The sequence below is a fragment of the Trachypithecus francoisi genome, unplaced genomic scaffold, assembly GCF_009764315.1.
Source record: "Trachypithecus francoisi isolate TF-2019V2 unplaced genomic scaffold, Tfra_2.0 Contig01585, whole genome shotgun sequence".
Taxonomy (NCBI): domain Eukaryota; kingdom Metazoa; phylum Chordata; class Mammalia; order Primates; family Cercopithecidae; genus Trachypithecus; species Trachypithecus francoisi.
Window position 1 is genome coordinate 8,797,692 of NW_022681444.1, and position 13,362 is coordinate 8,811,053.

Here is a 13,362-nt window from a genome sequence, read left to right on the forward strand (position 1 = left end):
TCTCGCTCCGCCACCAGTCCCAGCCGCTTTCGTCCTCTGGCTGTGCTGAGGGCTCCTGCGCCAGGCCTGTCCCCCTCAGGGCCCCATAGGTCCTGCCACACACACAGATACATCCCACAGACACACATCACGTGCACACACACATACGCACCCATACCACACGCACACACACACCACCAACATGCACACATGTACACACACACAAACACACACCAACACACAGATACCCTTCCCACATCCTCCCCTCACAGATCCCAATGGAAACCCGATAGCTCCCAGCACATCCTTGAGACACGTGTGTGCATGAAAATCAATTTGCAAAGAATATCCCCATTGCAGAGACTGGGGTGGGGACTGGCAATAAACTATGGAGAAGGCAGATCTCTGTGGAGACCTGAAGGGGAAGACAAGGGGTTGCAGCGGGGAGGGTGCTCCGAGCAGAGGGAGTGATGTGTGCGTGAAAGCTCTGCAGCCCTCACGGAGCTCCCCAGGCAGGGGGAGTCCTAGCCGAACACTGAGGCTGTGGACTGTCCTAAATGGGGTTTGTCCTGGAAACTGGGAGAAGTGGGGAAAGACTGGGCCAGGAGGCTGCTAAGAGAGTGGGAGAACTGGGTTTCAATCCTTCCTGACCCTCTCAGGATCAGCGACATCGGACAAAGCTCTCTGCTTCCGTGAGCCTCAGTGTTCTCATCTGCAGCCTGGGGGCAATGCCCCTTCCTAATAAGATCATCTTGGGCATGAATCTGGATGGATTGTACGGCAGGTGGTGGGGACGGAGCCTGGCCCAATGGTGGTGAGCAGGAGGAGTCACCTCTCTGAGTCTGACACAGCGGGGGGTGCCCCCTAACCCCACCTGCTCCGAGTGGCCCCCATTTTCACCCCGTCCCGCAGAGGGCAGGGGAGTGACACTGAATCCACCTTCCTGTCCTCCAGGGGCCTCCAGCAGGCCGTGCCTCCTGAGCAGGCATAGACTTGGCAGCCTTACAGTTTTATTTTCTGAGCCCCCTTGCCTGGCCTTCGCGTCGGCCCCAGCAGGCGGCATAAATTTCCCGCGGCCTATGCAGGGCCCCATTTGCGCATCGCCAGGAATGCTAATCGGCCCCTGGCGGTCCCAGGCGGAGAATCCCGCCTTTCCCTGACATTTGTAAAGTTCACGTTTTCAAAATAAAGCCACGTGAAGGGCGAGGCACCCGTAGATCACTTCCCCGTCACCGGCCTGCTGGCTCCTTCCCTGCCCTTGGCCTTCACTCCCCTGCTTAAAAGCCATCAGTCCTGGGAGAACAGCCCCCACCGAGCTTTGAGCTTTGCTAGCCAGTTCCTTTCTCCCAGCTTCCCGTCTATTTCTGCCCTCCCTCCCTCCTTTCACACACTCACCCATTCACTTATTCTTTCATTTTGCACTATTTATTGAGCATGTAGTGCTCACCCTTCCTGGGTGTGCGTCAAGGACACAGCAGGAAGCCCCAGAATTCTTATCCCCAGGAGCTGACAGTCAAGTGGGAACGCGGGACATGAAACACTCGCTTAATGACAAGTGTGAGAAGCGCCACAAAGTGGAAGGCAGGGGAGGTGTCACAGGGTTGGGGCACCAGGGACTGCTTCCCTGAGGAAGTGGCATCACCCCAGGCCTAAAGGAGGAGCAGGAGTCAGCCCCCACCCCACCCTGGCGAGAAGAGGTAGAAGGGAATTTCAGGATCTGCAGGTGCAAAGTCCTGGGATGGAGAGACCAGGGATGCCTGAGGGTCTGGAGGAGGCTGGTGAGTTCTGGAGTCTTAGGAGCTTCGGCTCAAGAGATCCCCTTTACCCGAGGGGAATGGGGGCCCTGCAGGGTCGTGCCAGGCCCCTGGTGCAGACTGGGGTCCTGCTCAGGTGAGGCTCAGTGCACATGGCGCTCACATGGCCAGGCCCTAGGGCAGCCAAAGCTATGCGTGTGCCTCCCGTCCCTGGATGGGTTCTGCTGACTTTTCATTGGGTTATAACTGGGTTCTGGTGACTTATAACTGGGTTCTGGTGACTTATAATTGCTGTTTCCTTGTCCTCAGCAGAAAGAGCTCAGAAACGAAATTACTGTTTGAGGACAGCCTCCCTGCAGTGAGAACTGCTGGCAAAGACCAGTGTCTTCTTCCTATAGCCGCATAGCGGCAAGCAAGGCCGAGCTCATGGTCTGGAGGGGAGACAGGCCACAAACAGACAAGCAAAAACATGCCCAGCAGGTGCAGTGAGGGCTAGAGGGGAAACCCACAGAGTGGCAGGGGAGCGCTGGGGAAGGTCAGCAGGAGGGTCTGGGACGGCCTCTCCGTAAAGGGACGTTGGGACAGATTGGGATGCAGAAGAAAGGATGGGAAGAGCGTTCCAGGCATGAGGAGCAGCAAGTGCAAAGGCCCCGAGATGGGAACGGGCTCTGTGTGATCAGGACGGAGGCCCGTGTGGCTGCAGCCAACCCAGTGGGCAAGGGGACAGAGTGGCAGGTGTGGTCAGTGAAACCGGAACTGGGTAGGGGGCAATCAAGCAGTGCCTCCTGTAGGGACAGCGAGGCCCGCACAGCTGGGGGCAGAGGCTGCTGGAGAACCCAGGAAGGAAAGGCTCTCCTTTTAAGCAGTACTCATTCATCACTGACTCCCTCTTCATTGATTCACCATCATTCATTCATTCTCACTCATTCATTCCTTTTCTGTCCATTCTTCCATCCACTTCCCATTCATTCATCCCCTTTGCCTTTTGTGAGCATCCACTCTGCTGCCTGCCTGGAGGAGGAGTCAGACCCACTCCCTGCCTGCCCTCAAAGGGCTCCTCGTCTGTGGTGGGGTCAGAGAGACAAGAAAGCCCACTGTAGGGGCCTGAGGTGTTTAATCCACCCATGGCGGGGGGGAGTTCCTGGATCCCTGGCTGGGCCCATCTGTGGGTGACACGTGGCACCGCGAGCTGTGGGCCAGTATCTGGGCACTGGGCAGGGGGTGCTGTGTCATTGTGGACCTGGCTGCCAGCATTTTATCAGGAAGTACCAGGCCCAACGGGAGCTGCTGGGAACCCTGGGTCCCCAGAGGAAGTAGCAGTGGGGGCCAGCAGGGGCCAGAGGCTGGGGCTGGAGCCTCTCACCGGTGGGGCAGACAGCCTGGACCCCTGGGAGCAGCCTGGAAAAGGGAAGCCACTCTAGGCAGACCTCAGAGGACATCCTTTGCTTCCCTTTATCATACAGATGGGAACGCTGAGGCCCAGAGAGGGGAAGGGACTCGCCCAAAGACACACAGCATGGGAGGGGCTGAACCAGGAGAAGAGTCTGGCCTCCTGGGTTCCTCTGGGCACACACCTTCAGCACTGGCAACCAGCTTCCCCATCTCCCCCAGGCCTTCTCCCGGACCGGTGACCCTGTCCCAGCACAGCATGCCCACCCAGGCTCCGCCCAGAGACCCAGAGCCAGCCTCAGCTTTGCTCACCCTTCCCCTAGTCCAACTGGTGATTTTCTGTCCCCAGTGCCTTTCGGTACAGACACCCCCATGCCCAGGGGCCACAGCTTGCTTCCCAGGTCCTGCAGACCCCAGCTCCTCCCTGCTCCTGTTTAGGCTACCACCTCGTTCTCCTCAGGTCCCTGCAGCAGCCACCAAACCATTTCTGCTTCCATACCACCCCCAGCGGGCCAATCGCCCTGCACATCCCAAGAGAAAATCTCCCCACAGTTCCCCATGGCCCCCCGGTGAAGTCTGGGCTCTCCAGCAGGATGTCCCAGGCCCTTCTTGGTTCCCCTCTTCCACCCGCCCCACTCCTCAAATGCCCATCCTCCCACATCCACCCCTGGCTTTTGAGCCTTTCACATGCTGCTGTCTGCCTGGGATGCTCTTCCCCAACCCCTTTTCCTGGATACTCCACTCTCTCCAGGTCTCAGCTGAGACCCCACCTCCTCCAGGAAGCCCTCCCTGATCTCTCCAGACTGGGTGAGGCACCAGCTCTCCATTCTCACTGCCTGGTGCTTATAGCCTTGTGTTGTTATTAACAGCTTCTTCTCTGGATCCCTAAAGTGCAGGGACAGTTTCATCATTTTTCATCACTCTGTCCCCTGTGCCCAGCCCAGGGCCCAGAGTGTAGGCTGAGTAAACATCTGTCCAGTAGATAAATGAATGAATGAATGAATGGATAGACAGCCACGTTTATCTCCTTTGTAGCCCAGCCTGTGGCCCCTGCACCACCCAGAAGGGGACATCCTTTATTCTTCTGAACCCCCTGAACTTGAAGGGCTGCCCAGGGCTGACTCATCCAGGCCCAGACCCACCTCAGACTGAACACAGCAGGGAGGTTGAGACAGTTGCTAGACTGAGTAGTGACATGCCCTGAAGCCAGCCACGTCCGTTGGTCTGTCTAAATCTGTTAACTCTCTAGGAGGAGATGCTCCGTGAGGGTGACAGCTGAGGGGCCCCCTGTCAGCTCCCATCAGCTCCCTCTCCATCCTGCCTCCCATCTCATCTGGCAGGTCTCCACTGAGCTGTCACCTCCTCCGAGAAGCCTCCCTGATTGCTCACCCCATCATGGAGTTCATCCCAGCCCCGTGTCTATTTCCTTTGCGGCTCTTATCATGATCAGTCACTATCTAATTCATCAGGTTGCTTCCTGGGTCACTGTCTGTCTTCCCGATTCTCTGGGGAGCACCATGAGATGACAATCAGCAACCAGCCCAGGGAGGGCGCGGAACAAATGTCCCCTAAAGGAAGGAAGGAAGGAATGGATGGATGGATGAAGGAGTGAATGGAGAGCAAAGTGGAAAGGGCCAGGCACACTGGGGTGTGTACGCGGCTCTCTGCTGACGAGCAGAGTGGTCCTGGGCAAGGAGCTGTCTCTTGCTGGGCCTCAGTTTCCCTGTCTGCAATATGAGGAGAATAACAGTAACTACTTGTGCAGTTGGTGCACTCAGCCCAGGTCTGGCTCCCAGGAGGCCTCACAGGGGGTGACCTTGTCCTTGCTCAGAGGGGCAGGGCCGTGCCCATGGGGATATTGCAATACAGACAGATGAGCATGGGCCTGGCAGTGGGATCCTGGGGGCTGATGTCGCCACTTGCTAACGTCTCTCTTCCATAGTTGTCCACAAGCCCTTGGCAGACCTCCTAGTTTTTAATTCCTGCCCTTGAAGGCTGCCTGCAGAGCGAGTGATGTCTCCCCACTGAACAGAAGGGAAGACCGAGACCCAGGCACGTGGACAGAGGGCACAGGCTTAACAGAGCTTCTGAGCCAGACTGGGCATCCTGGGAACCATCTAGACCAACGCTCTTGCTGTCCACACCAGGAACTGAGGCACCCTAGAAAGGCAGAGCCCTACCCAAGATACCACAGTGAGTCTGAACTCCAAAGCTGCGGGGTGGGGGCAGGGGGAGTTGCCTTTCCCCTGTGCGCTGTGCCCCCAACGCTGGGCTCCAACGAGGCTGCAGAGCTGTCAAGAGAGATCAGCAGGGCCCTGGCCGATCTCCCCAGATTTAATTAACAGGCCTTTCATCTCTGTCCTGAAGGAATCAGCTATCTTCTGTCTTCTTAATTAACGTTCATTAAGCAAATCAGAACAACAGGGTTTTTCTCCCTTCTTTCTTCTCCCGGAAGGTTTTAACCCTTAGTAGGTGGGCTTCAGGGAGGGGAGCCTGCTACCTTTGCTGGTAGCCCAAGCAGAATGCCAGGTCTCTACAGGAGCCCCCTAGGTCCCCAATGTAGGCACATTCCTCATCAGACACATACACACACACACTAGACACACACCACACACACTGGACACACACACACACTCACATATCAGACACATGGGACACATACACACACATCGGACCCACACACACATCAGAGACACACACACTTCAGACGCACACACACATTGGACACACACACACATCAGAGACACACACATACACTGGACACACATGCATACTGGATACACATATACACATATCAGACACATGGAACACACACACGTGCACGCACACGCATCAGCTCCTCCTACCACACCACCATCAGTCTGGTGACCTGGTCTCCACTCCCATCTTCCAAAAGGAAACAGGCCTGGGCGATCTGCTGCTCAGGAGCCTTCTCTGGTTCCCCGCTATGGCTAGGACAATGGGCAGACTCTCACCAAGCTCTGCCGGCTTCATGTCTGTCTGCCTCCCAGGCCCCCTCGTCCGCCTTGTTCCTCTCACTCGCTTCCCACCTCCCCACAGGGCACTTGCAGTTCCTTCCTCAGTTGTGCCCTCCCCACTTCTCCTCCGGAGACCCTCTCCAATGCCACTCCTCTCCTTCCCGAATCAGCTCTCTCTGCCGGTGCTAAGGACAGCTCCCTGAACCCCTGAAGGAAATATTCAGGGGTCCCTGCTCCCGGAGCATTCCCAGACACAGGCACACCCACCAGTGGGTCAAGGCCAGTGTGACGCAGGTCCCACTTACCGATCCTAGGAACTGGTACCAGCAGGGGACCTCACATGACATGGTAGGAAGTACTTAGGTGGCACCAGGGCTCCACTGGGGGGAAGGATGCAGGGGCTGCCACCAGGTGTCAGGGAGAGGGGCTGGAGGTTGGGGATCTGGGGAGGGGCCCCAAAGCTCCAGGCTGCAGGGAAACTGAGGCCACGTGACCTGTGGCTTCTGTGGGTTTCCGGTCATGTGTGTAAAGAGGGGGCCCCTGGCTTCAGGGGACAGATGTCTTGCCAGGGTGGGGGGCCCAACCAGAAGGTGCCACTCAGAATCTTCCCCTGATGGAGAGCTGGCAGCCCTCACCCAAAGACTGGCTTCCTCAGTTCTCCTGGCTCCTTCCCAGCCCCTTCCGGCAGTGCACGTATTTATTGTCCCCTTGTTGCCCAGATTTGGGGGGTTATTCTGAGACTCTTTTTGTGGGTGCACAGACACTACTATGCCCAGGGAGTATACTTTGCTTCCTGAATTCCGTGGACCCCAGTCCCTCCCCGAACCCTATCCTAGGAGGAGCTGACCACAGGGATAGGAGAGAGCTGGTCACATCCTGCCTCGAATGTGTCCCCAACAAACTGCTTCTCTTCCTTGGGCCTCAGTTTCCCCTTTTGTACAGCCTGTGCCCTGGATCCAACCATCTTTATAGGCTCAGATCTTATCGGATCCCAAGCCACAGGGAAGCGGGGACCTTTAGCCACCCCGCCCACAGTGCCATCCCTTCTACTCTGGCTGTCTGAGCCCCTCCTTCCCGCTCTGGGCTTCCCATCAACCTGGCTGCTCCACACTCAGCGCTGGGGCCCCGAGTGGCTGGGGAAGGGCGAGAGGGTGTCAGCTCTCGGGGCCTGAGACATGCTCGTGCCACTCACCCAGAAAGCGGCTTCGGGAAGGAGCTTTGTCCGATGGAGCTCCGCGCCCCCCACGGCGCTAGTCAGCTCCCCTGCCCTGTGCAGCAAGGGCCCGGAGTGTCCTGGGCCACCAGGGGCCGGAGAGGGGCCCGTCCCCGTATTGTGGCCAACATCGCCACCTGGTGGTTGGTCGCCGGTGAACTTGAGCAGCTGGACGGTGAGAGCTGGGAGCAGAAGCTGGGAATGCAGGAGGCACGGGGGTGCTGGGGACCTCCGCAAATGAGGTCACCAGGCCAGGCAGGACGGTCCCCTTAAGGCCTGCTGCTAGGGCTTGAGAGAGGTCGGTGAACACCCAGCTGGTGCCTCTTGAAGGAGCCCTGATCTCTAGCCCAACCCCTAAAGGATCAGTCTTTACTGGCCGCGGGGTTCTCAATTCCAGAAATGCTCCTGAACACCGCTCAGTGCAGGCCACCGGGACACCAGGCAGGGGCATATGTGGCCCTTGCCCCCTAGGGGCTCACAACCTCCAGCCCCTGCAGATCCTCACAGGACAAACTGCCACTGCCAAGAGACCCACATCCTCTGGCCTCTGTGCCCTGCTCCAGCCTCACCCCACAGGACCAGCTCCCTACTCAACACTGCAAACACAGGCCGCCGACCTCACCTACTTGTGCACCCCTCTGGACCTTTGTGTGTGCTGCTGTCTGGGATGCCCTTTCCTCTACTCATCCTTTACAGCTCAGCCTAAATGCTGCCTTTTCTGGGAAGCATCCTCCAACTCCAGGCAGAACGAGCCACCCCCCCCTCCTTGCACCCATTCCAGGCACTGTTTTGTTGCATGTGTCAGCCTGTGTGTCCAGATCTATGCATATCACACCTCTGCCTCACTGACTGTGAGCCCAGAAGGGCGGGGGTTCAACAGTGGGTAACAGTACATTTGCTGAGGGACAAATGACCACAACTCAGTCTTCATCAGGTTCAAACAAGTCTTGGAATGTCATTTGGCTGTTCCCTTCTTTTCTTTAATTAGAAAAAAAGACTTCCTTCCTTCCTTCCTTCCCTCCCTCCCCCCTCCCTTCCTCCTCCTCCTCCTTCTTCTTCATCTTTTTCTTCTTTTTTCTTTCTTTCTTTCTTTCCTTCTTTCTTTCTTTGTTTCTCTCTTTGCTTTCTTTCTTCCTTCCTTCCTTCCTTTCTTCCTTCCTTCCTTCCTTTCTTCTTCTTCTTTTCTTTTCTTTTATTTCCTTCCTTCCTTTCTTCCTTCCTTCCTTTTTTCTTTTATTTTCTTTTCTTTTTCTTCCTTTTTTGAGACACGATCTCACTCTGTTGCCCAGACTGGAGTGCAGTGGCACAATCACAGCTCGCTGGAGCCTCCACTTTCCAGGCTCAAGTTATCCTCCCACCTCTGCCTCCTGAGTAGCTAGGCCTACAGGTGTGCACCACCATGCCTGGCTAATTTTTGTATTTTTTGTAGAGATAGCGTTCCACTATGCTGCCCAGGCTGGTCTTGAACTCCTGGGCTCAAGCAATCCACCAGCCTTGGCTTCCCAGTGTCGAGATTACAGGTGTGAGCCACCACTCCTGCCCATCAGGCTATTTTTTCATGAACTATTTTCCTCTCTGACCAGACCACGGGCTCATAGAGAGCAGGATCTTGTGGGAATTATGGCAATAACAATTTATGGAGCACTCACTCCATGCTGAGCTCTGAGCCAAATACTCACCAAGTGCTTGTGTATTTCCAACAGGAAGGATTGAACACAGGTCACTAAGTGCTCAGGAGATGGTTGGGAGGACTAGAGGGGCTGACACCTGGGACACTGCAGAGCTGACCCACCAAGGAAGCTGCCACCAACCATGTCTGAGGCTACCACTGCTGTTGGCTCTGAGAACCCACAACTGTGCCTGCAATCCAGGGGCTGGAAATAAGAGTCAGAAAGCCACTGCTCCTGCTACTGCCACCACACAGAGACCTCTCAGCACATGCAGGGCTGGAGAATGGGAAGCAGGTCAGGCTGAAAACCTCCCTTCTCTCTGACCTCACTTGCACCAGAAAAATCTGCCAGAAGGGCGGAAGTTGGCCTCTGCCCACTTCCACCTTCTAATTCTCAAGTGAAGACACCCTGCTGGCAGGACCGATTCTCTCTCTCTCTCTCATTTTTTTTTTTTTTATGAGATGGAGTTTTGCTCCTGTTGCCCAGGTTGGAGTGCAATGGCGCGATCTCAGCTTACCGCGACCTCTGCCTCGTGGGTTCATGTGATTCTCCTGCCTCAGCCTCCCGAGTAGCTGGGATTACAGGCATGCACCATCATGCCTGGCTAATTGTGTATTTTTATTAGAGATGGGGTTTCTCCATGTTGGACAGGCTGGTCTCGAACTCCCGACCTCAGGTGATCCGCCCGCCTCAGCCTCCCAAAGTGCTGGGATTGCAGGCATGAGCCACTGCACCTGGCCTGACAGGACCTATTCTACATGTGGGACCCTAGTGGCAAAAGCAGCTGGGAAGAGTAGCTCTTAGGGTGGCAACCTGGGCATATCAGGGAGACATCCAAGAAGGAGGGGGGACCAAGGCTTCATTATCCTCCACAGTCACACAGGTGGTGGAGATAGAATCTGAGCCCAGGTCTGTCCCTGAACATCATGTGGCCAATGGCTTCTGTGTCACACAGATTGAATTGAGAAGATGACCAGTTAATTCGTCCAAGCAGAGTCCTTGACTGAGAATTAGGGTGGCAGGGGCAGGGTCTGCTTTGCCGTGGAGCCTGGGAGGAAGGATGCTGGCTTCCTTGTCCCCATCACCTCCCCCTACATCATGGTCCTGAGCTCTGGAGGGTCCAGAACAAAACTGGCCCCGTCCCACAGGTCTATCTACATGTCCCTGCCGTCAATCTTGCTACATGGGTTGCTAAGCCACTTGCCACTGTCCACGAGTTCCTGTGCATCTTTCCCAGGTGTACAAACACTGCCCATTGGAATCACTATCCCCAGGGCCACCCTAGAGTTGGCTGGAAGGGCAGTGGCAGTCCATTCTGGTCCCATAACTGCACATTGAGCTGACTTACCTGGGAGCCAGGCTAAGATTTTTTCTTCCTCCACCAGCTGGTCATAGTGAACGCCTTCCTCCCAGGCTATAGGTATGAGCCAAGAAGGAAGCATCAGAGATGGGGGGCAACCCGGGAGTCTGTGCCACCAGTTCCTGAACTCCCTCACACTAGGGACGACCCGTCCCTGACCCTGGACCTACTGTTTCCATTTCATGAAGGCTGGCTGTTGGGTCTGCATCCTTGACTTCACGGGGCTAACTGCATCCAGTTCTTGATAGCAGTACCCACCCTATGGTCTGTTGATTTCCTTTGATCATCACTCAGCCTCTACAAGAGCCCGGTCGCAGACCAAGATCTGCCTTTTGGGTGGCGTAGAGCTCTCTGCGGGGCTGGCAGAACCCTGGGGCTCCAGAACCCTGGGGCTCACGATAGTTATGGTTCTTTCCCAGCACAGATTCCACCAGCACCACGGGGCCCACTGGCACACATGCCTAAGAGGCAGGGCTGTTTGCATATGGCCTGGAGCTGCTGCCCAGCCCTTTCCTACTCTGGGCACATGTGCAGCAAGTAGCCTTACCTGTTCCCTGATAAGTGGGTCCGAGAAGTGTTCCTACATGCAGAATATGCTGCTTCTAGGACCGAAAGAGGCCCACCAAGCATTGTACATCTCGGTGATAGAGACAGCGTGACTTTTACTTTGGAGGGTGCGATGGTTCATTTCATGTGTTCACCTGATAAGCCACAGCACCCAGATGTTTGGCCAAACGTGATTCAAGATGTTTCTGTGGAGGTATTTGTTAGATCAGATTAATGTCTAAATCCAAACACTTGGAGAGAAGCAGAGGCATAAAGTGGGTGGGCCTCCTCTAATCAGTTGAAGACTTAGTAGAAAAAGACTGAGCTCCCTGAGAAAAAAGGGCCTTCTACCAGCAGGCGGCACGGGAACTTCAGCTCTTTCCCGAATCTCCAGCCTGCTGGCCTATCCTGCAGATTTGGGACTTGTTGACTTCTACAATCATGTGAGCCAATTCCTTAAAATAAATGTCTCTCAATGTATTGATTTATTTTTACTTATTTATTTTTTTGAGACAAAGAATCTGGCTCTGTCACCCAGGCTGGAGTGCAGTGCCACAATATAGGCTCACTACAACCTCCGCCTCCTAGCTTCAAGCGATTCTCCTGCCTCAGCCTCCCTAGTAGCTGGGATTACGGGTGCATGCCACCACGCCAGGCTAATTATTGTATTTTTAGTACAGACAGGGTTTCACCATGTTGGCCGGGCTGGTCTCGAACTCCTGACCTCAAGTGATCTGCCTGCTTCGGCCTCCCAAAGTGTTGGGATTACAGGCGTGAGCCACCACCCTGGCCTTCTCTCAATTTATTTTCAGTTATTTATTAATCTCTCTCTCACATATATGTGTGTGTGTATATGTGTGTGTACATATTCTCTCTCTCTTTCTCCATATATATATATGCAGCCATGCATCATTTGATGACAGGGATACATTTGGAGAAATGTGTCAGCAGGTGATTCTGCCATTGTGTGAACATCAGAGAACATACTTACACAAACCTAGACGGTATAGCCTACTGCATACCTAGGCTACATGCTGTAGTCTGTTGTACCTAGGCTACAAACCTCTACAGAATGCCACTGTACTGAATACTGCAGGCAATTTTAGCACAATGGTAAGTATTTGTGCCTCTAAATATAGAAAAGGTACAGTAAAAATATGTGGGCTGGGCATGGTAGCTCACACCTATAATCCCAGCACTTTGGGAGGCCCAAGTGATTGGATCACTTGAGGTCAGGAGTTTGAGACCAGCCTGGCCAACACAGTGAAACCCTGTCTCTACCAAAAATACAAAATTTAGCTGGGAGTGATGGCGCCTTTAGTTCCAGCTACTCGGGAGGCTAAGGTGGGAGAATCACTTGAACTTGGGAGGCAGAGGTTGCAGTGAGCCGAGATTGTGCCACTGCACTCCAACCTGGGCAACAGATGAGACTCTATCTAAAAAAAAATGTATATGCTATAAAAGATTAAAAATAGTATACCCATATAGGACACTTACCATAAATGGAGATTGCAGGACTGGAAATTGCTCTGGGGAGTCAGTGAGCGAGTGGTGAATCAATGTGCAGGCCTTGGCCGGGCGCGGTGGCTCAAGCCTGTAATCCCGGCACTTCGGAAGGCTGAGACGGGCGGATCCCAAGGTCAGGAGATTGAGACCATCCTGGCTAACACGGTGAAACCCCGTCTCTACTAAAAAATACAAAAAACTAGCCGGGCGCAGTGGCGGGCACCTGTAGTCCCAGCTACTCGGGAGGCTGAGGCAGGAGAATGGCGTGAACCCGGGAGGCGGAGCTTGCAGTGAGCTGAGATCCGGCCACCGCACTCCAGCCTGGGCAACACAGCAAGACTCCGTCTCAAAAAATAAATAAATAAATAAACAAATAAATAAATAAATGTGAAGGCCTAGGATGTTACTGTACACTACTGTAGACTTTATGAACACTGTACACTTAGGCTATATTAAATTTATTTAAAAATATAAAGTATTCATGCTACGATGTTATGATGGCTATGACATCACTGGACAATAGGAATTTTTCAGCTCCATTATAATCTGATGTGGTCCATCATTGAACAAAACATCATTATGTAGCATATGACTATATATATATAAAGTTAGCACTATTAGCCAATCCCTGCAAACTTTTTTGGGGGATAATCCTGCTGCATCCTTAGCAGGCCCAGAACTTCCCCAGTCAGGCCATGCTGAACTTTTTCCTAGTTGCTGGACCTCTGGCCAAGAGGGGAGGTGGGCAAGGACCATCTTACAGGAGAAAGGCAAGGATGAGCTTACAGGCACCTGCCTCATTTGAGGCTCCTGCAAACTCTTCAAGCAGTGGTGGGGTGGTGGGCACTATCTTCTAGAAATGGGGAGTGGATCCCTTCTTCAGGCCCAGAGTGTTAAAGGAATCTGGAGATTCAAGGTTCTCAGTGAATCTGTCCAGATACCCACCCTGAGTCTCAAGGTCCCACTC